The sequence below is a fragment of the Chlorocebus sabaeus genome, chromosome 18 (genome assembly GCF_047675955.1).
Source record: "Chlorocebus sabaeus isolate Y175 chromosome 18, mChlSab1.0.hap1, whole genome shotgun sequence".
NCBI classification, from domain to species: domain Eukaryota; kingdom Metazoa; phylum Chordata; class Mammalia; order Primates; family Cercopithecidae; genus Chlorocebus; species Chlorocebus sabaeus.
This window is the reverse complement of record NC_132921.1, coordinates 61,175,749-61,181,673: the sequence shown is the minus strand read 5'-3', so window position 1 is coordinate 61,181,673 and position 5,925 is coordinate 61,175,749. Positions and strand designations below refer to the sequence as shown.

The following is a 5,925-nucleotide window of genomic DNA, read 5'->3' as shown; positions in this document are numbered from 1 at the left end:
CAGCCTCGCCCGGTCACCACATTTTCTTTATCTAATTCATCACTGATGGGCACCTAGGTTCAATTCCATTGGGATCAAAATTTTCCATTGGAATCGAAAAATCCCATTGGAATTTTAAATAGGAATACATCTCCACAAATTTTGTGTAATATACCATATTTAATGGAAGTATATTAAAATACACAAAATCCACCCATAAAAAAGTGCAATTAGCACCGGAAAGATACAAAAGAAACTGAAACTAGTGGTTGCCTTGAGAGAGTGAAAATGGGTCGCTGGATATGAAAAGTAGGGAAATTGACTTTTCATGAAATACCTTTTGTAACTTTTCAATTTTGTAATATGTTTTTGTACTTTTAAAATTTTGTATCAAGCTACTATTAACATAGTAGCTTGCAGGAAAAAAAGGTGAAAAGAACGGTATTACTTACCATTGTTTCATGATGGAAAGCTAGACCACAAAAATAATTTTAGGTTTAATGTTATAAACCTTTGGGAAGTGTAAATTTGTTGCCTATGAGCTGCACCAGGATCTGTGATGATAATGGTGCATTAGTGGGATTCTCATAGGCACCCTGTACAAAATATGTTGTAAATAGGAATATTGATGAGGCTCTACTGCTGCCCCACCTGTCACTGTGCTTATAATCCCACAAACATTTATTTTTTATTATATTATATATGTGTGTGTGTGTGTATATATATATATATATATTTTTTTTTTTTTTGAGATGGAGTCTCACTCTGTTGTCCAGGCTGGAGTGCAGTAGCTTGATCTCGGCTCACTGCAACCTCCGCCTCCCAGGTTGAAGCAATTCTCCTTCCTCAGCCTCCTGAGTACCTGGGATTATAGGCATGCACCACCACACCCGGTTAATTTTTGTATTTTTAGTAAAGACGGGATTTCACCATGTTGGCCAGGCTAGTCTTGAACTTCTGGCCTCAGGTGACTCACCTGCCTCTGCTTCCCAAAGTAATGGGATTACAGGCATGATCCACCATGCTCAGCCTTTTTAAATTTTCATATATATATATATATATATATATATATTTTTTTTTTTTTGAGACAGATTTCACTCTTATTGCCCAGGCTGGAGTGCAGTGGTACAAGCTCTGCTCACTGCAACCTCTGCCTCCTGGGTTCCAGTGATTCTCCTGCCTCGGCCTCCCAAGTAGCTGGGATTACAGGCACCTGCCACCATACACGGCTAATTTTTGTACTTTTAGTAGAGACGGAGTTTCGCCATGTTGGCCAGGCTGGTCTCAAACTCCTGACCTCAGGTGATCCACCTCCCTTGGCCTCCCAAAGTGCTGGGATTACAGGGGTGAGTCACAATGCCTGGCCTATTTTTTTTTTTTTTTTTAAGTTAAAAAAATGCTTGGCTGGGTGTGGTGGCTCACGCTTGTAATCCCAGCACTTTGGGAGGCCGAGACAGGTGGATCATGAGGTCAGGCATTCAAGACCAGCCTGGTCAAGATGCTGAAACCCCATCTCTACTAAAAATACAAAAAAAATTAGCTGGGATGGTGGCACGTGCCTGTAATTCCAGCTACTCGGGAGGATGAGGCAGGAGAATTGCTTGAACCCAGGCGGCAGAGGTTGCCGTGAGCTGAGATTGCGCCACTACACTCCAGCCTGGGCGAGAGGGCAAGACTCTGTCTCAAAAAAAAAAAAAAAAAAAGCTTAATTAAGACAAAGTCTCATTATGTTGAACTCCTGAGCTCAAGAAATCCTGCCACCTGGGCCTCCCAAACTGCTAGGAGTACAGGCCTGAGTTACCGTGCCTGCACCCCTCTCCTTTCTTTTTTTTTTCTTTTGTATTTTTAGTAGAGATGGAGTTTCACCATGTTGGCCAGGCTAGTCTTGAACTCCTGACCTCAAGTGATTCACCCACTTCGGCCTCCCAAAGTGCTGGGATGAGAGGTGTGAGCCACCACACCAGGTGCCAGTTTCCATTTTTTTAATTACACAGGAAATTCGTTAAGTCACATTCCTTACATGATGAAATTTGGAGAAAATATTTAATACAAGCACAAACAGAGCTATCATGCAGGCTTGTTTGCAGCTGTGAATTTGCCCAGTGTAACAAGATGTCAGGTACTGCTTTCCCTCCTTCTGTGGAATTGCTGAATGCAGTTCATATCCATGCACAGAGGAGTCAAATACCAAAAGCTGCACATCTACACTGATCTCCAGGGTTTAGTAAGAAATGTCTGAGCTGGCCAAATCACCCAAACCCATCACTCTAGGTGCCTCCTCCTACATAACAGACTAGAGAGGGAGAGATTAGCAGAGTTTTGGATTGTTGGACTGGGAGTTTCATTGCAAATGTCCCCTTTGCAGAAAGTGCACAAATGCTAGATCTCTTGGTGGTGAATATATGAGTTTCATGCTGGGAGTAGGGAGGATAGGTCATGGGGAACAGGTAGTGTGAAACAGGTGGATCTACAGACCTCCACACTGCATAATTTCTGAAAGACCCACTCCTGCTCAGTATATTGGAATTAGTTCCCCCGTCTCTGTCTCTACCACTTCTTTCTTCTCCAGGAGTCTCCTTCTCCTGGGGCCATGGTAGTTAGTCTCAATGTTGGCCTTCCAGTGCACTACAACTCTCTTGCATAGTCTCCTCCCATGCTGAATCTGGGTTGGTCTTCTGATCTGCTTTACCAATAAAAGGAGTTGGAAATGACACTGGAATTTCTGAAACTAGGTCATAAGTCTTGTGGTTTCCAAGTTGGCCTTTCACAACATGTACTCTAGGGAAACCAATTGCCATGTAAGAAGTGCTACTACTCTGGAACCAGCACGCTGTGAGGTTGCTCATATTGAAATACCTGATCAGGAGTTTTCTGCTCCATCAACTGCTACTGGAGAGGAAAAATAGCTGTGTGTCCTCATTATCTCAAATTTGGTAGCTTAAAAGACAAGATGATGAGAATTGCAGAGCTTTTTCCCTAGCTCATGAAAAGGCAGTAAATTGGGGGGATCATCATGGAGGATCATGGCAGACAGGAGACAGGACTAGATTGCAGCTCCCACTTGGACAGCAGTGTGTGGAGTCTTGCTTCGTGAACTTTTGCTCCAGAACTACTCAGGAATAAATCAGAAAGCTGAGAGAACCCACGAACCCTCTGGAGAAAGTGGATTGCTCCTGTAGGACACCGCAAATAGTGTGCTAGTATCCACAGCTGAGAGACCCACAGACGGCTCATATCACAGGACTCTGTACAGACAACCACAGTACCAGCCTGGAGTCTGGTAGACTTCCTGGGTGGCTAGATCCAGAAGAGAGATAACAGTCACTACAGCTTGGCTCTCAGGAAGCCACATCCCTAGGAAAAGGGGGAGAGTACTACATCAAGAGAACACCCTGTGGGACAAAGTAATCTGAACAACAGCCTTCATCCCTAGACTTTCCCTCTGACAGAGTCTATCATGACTCTGTCATGGGAACCAGAAAACCAGAATATGATAAAACAAAGTTCTTTAACACCTCTAAAAAAACCACACTAGCTCAGCAGCAATGGCTCCAAACCAAGAAGAAATACCTGATTTACCTGAAAAAGAATTCAGAAGGTCAGTTACTAAGATAATCAAGGAGGCACCAGAAAAAGGTGAAACCCAATTTAAGGAAATTAAAAAAAAAAAAAAAGATACAAGAAATGAGGGGAGAAATCGTCAATGAAATAGATATCATAAATAAAAAACAATCAAAACTTCAGGAAACAATGGACGCACTTAGAGAAATGCAAAATGCTCTGGAAAGTCTCAGCAATGGAGTTGAACAAGCGGAAGACAGAACTTCAGAGCTCAAAGACAAGGTTTTCCAATTAACTCAATCCAACCAAAGCAAAGAAAAAGGAATAAGAAAATACGAACAAAGCCTCTAAGAAATCTGGGCTTACATTAAATGACCAAACTTAAGAATAATTGGTGTTCCTGAGGAAGAAGAGAAATCTGAAAGTTTGGGAAACATATTTGGGGGAATAATCACAGAAAACTTCCCTGGCCTTGTTAGAGACCTGGACATCCAAATACAAGAAGCACAAAGAACACCTGGGAAATTCATTGCAAAAAGATCATTGCCTAGGCACATTGTCATCAGGTTACCTAAGGTTAAGAAAGTGGAAAGAATTTTTTTTTCTTTCTTAAAAAGACGTTTATTCAGCGTCACGATCAGACTATTACATTTAGCAATCAACAGCATGGGGGCAAAAAAAGAAAAAAATCTACATTAAAACCCTTTGTTGGAATGCTTTACACTTTCCACAGAACAGAAGCTAAAATAACCTGTTATACAATTAGTCACAAATACAGTCCTCTAGTTTTTTGCCTACACACATGTGTATTTGTCTAAAACATGTCTTCTTTGTAGCAGCTAGGCCCTGCCACTACTGTGCTTGGCTGAGTTCACAAATGTGTTGTAACCTGTAGCTTCCCTGTCACTTCTCTGGCTCTCCTCTCCTGCTAAGCTTTATTTCCTAATTAAAATCTTCTGCCACTGCTATAGCTACTGCTGCCACTGGAACCGCCATAGCCGCCTTGGTTTCGTGGTTTTGCCAAGTATTGGCCTCCACTGCCATAGGGGCAAGAGCTTCTGCCTCCAAAATTTCCTCCCTTCATGGGTCCAAAATTTGAAGACTAATTGTTGTAATTGCCAAAACCACTGTAGCTTCCACCACCTCCAAAATCGCTTCCATCATTACCAAATCCATTACAGCCATCCCCACTGCCACCATATCCACCACCACCATGGCTGCCACCAAAGCCACCACGACCACTGAAGTTTCCTCCATGACCAAAGTTGTCATTCCCACCAAAACCACCTCCACAACCACCACCAAAGTTTCCAGAACCACTTCGACCTCTTTGGCTGAATGAAGCACTAGCCATCCCTTGCTTTGACAGGACTTTCCTAACTTCACAGTTGTGGCCATTCACAGTATGGTATTTCTGAATGACAATCTTATCCACGGAGTCATGGTCCTCAAAGGTTACAAAGGCAAAGCCCCTTTGCTTGCCACTGCCTTGGTCAGTCATGATTTCAATCACTTCAATTTTTCCATACTCCTCAAAATAATCTCTTAGGTGATATTCTTCAGTGTCTTCTTTAATGCCACCAACAAATATGTTTTTCACAGTTAAGTGGGCACCTGGTCTTTGAGAATCTTCTCTTGAGACAGCTCTCTTTGGTTCCACAACTCTTCCATCCACCTTGTGTGGCCTTGCATTCATAGCTGCATCCGCCTCCTCCACAGTGGCATATGTGACAAACCCAAAGCCCCTGGAATGTTTGGTGTTTGGATCTCTCATTACTACACAATCCGTGAGCGTTCATCATTGCTCAAAATTGCTCCTCAGGCTCTCATCGGTTGTTTCAAAGCTCAACCCTCCAATGAAGAGCTTCCTCAGCTGTTCGGGCTCTTTAGGAGACTCTGACTTAGACATGACGGCAGGGAGAAGAGAGACTTTAACGATGCTGCTTTGGCGGCATCCACAGGCAGAAAGCAGCAAGCTGACGAATGTATCTCTGAGGAAAGAATCTTAAGAGCTATGAGGCAAAAGCACCAGGTAACCTATAAAGGAAAACCTATCAGATTAACAGCAGATTTCTCAGCAGAAACCGTATAAGCTGGAAGAGATTGAGTCCCTATCTTTGGCCTCTTTAAACAAAACAATTATCAGCCAAGAATTTCGTGTCCAGCAAAACTAAGCTTCATAAATGAAGGAAAGATGCAGTCTTTTTCAGACAAACAAATGCTGCGAAAATTTGCAACTACCAAACCAGCACTACAAGAACTGCTAAAAGGAGCTCTAAATCTTGAAACAAATACTGGAAACACATCAAAACAGAATCTCTTTAAAGCATAAATCTTACAGGATCTATAAAACAAAAATCCAATTAAAAAAACACAAAAAACAAA

General features: G+C 42.3%; 1 pseudogene; it reads right to left on the bottom strand.

Annotated features, from left to right (window-relative positions):
* Positions 1–4,146: 4,146 nt before the first annotated feature.
* On the bottom strand, positions 4,147–5,512 carry LOC103240444 (heterogeneous nuclear ribonucleoprotein A1-like; annotated as a pseudogene).
* Between the last annotated feature and the right edge of the window lie 413 nt (positions 5,513–5,925).